Source organism: Calidris pugnax, unplaced genomic scaffold (assembly GCF_001431845.1).
Source record: "Calidris pugnax isolate Ruff unplaced genomic scaffold, ASM143184v1 scaffold335, whole genome shotgun sequence".
NCBI classification, from domain to species: Eukaryota; Metazoa; Chordata; class Aves; order Charadriiformes; family Scolopacidae; genus Calidris; species Calidris pugnax.
The window spans coordinates 113,071-113,366 of NW_015091148.1; positions in this window are offsets into that span (position 1 = coordinate 113,071).

Consider the following 296-nt stretch of genomic DNA (forward strand, 5'->3'; position numbering starts at 1 on the left):
GGGGGGGGGGTCAGATGGAGCCCCACAAGCTGCCATGGACCCAGGTCCTGGGTTACCCTACCCCCAGGCTGCAGCCCCTCCTGGGGATCCCCTTTACCAGGGTGAGTGTCCCTCTCTGTCCCTTGTGCCCCCTGTCACCCCCTCCCAGGTAGCAATAACCCCCCCTGAGAACACCTGCCCACGTGTATTGGCCTTGTAATTAACCCTTAATTAACTCTGTAATTAACCCCCGGGGCGGGGGTGGGGAGGAGGCTGCAACTGGGGGCTCGCTGTGGAGGTTTTGGGGGGGGAGGGGG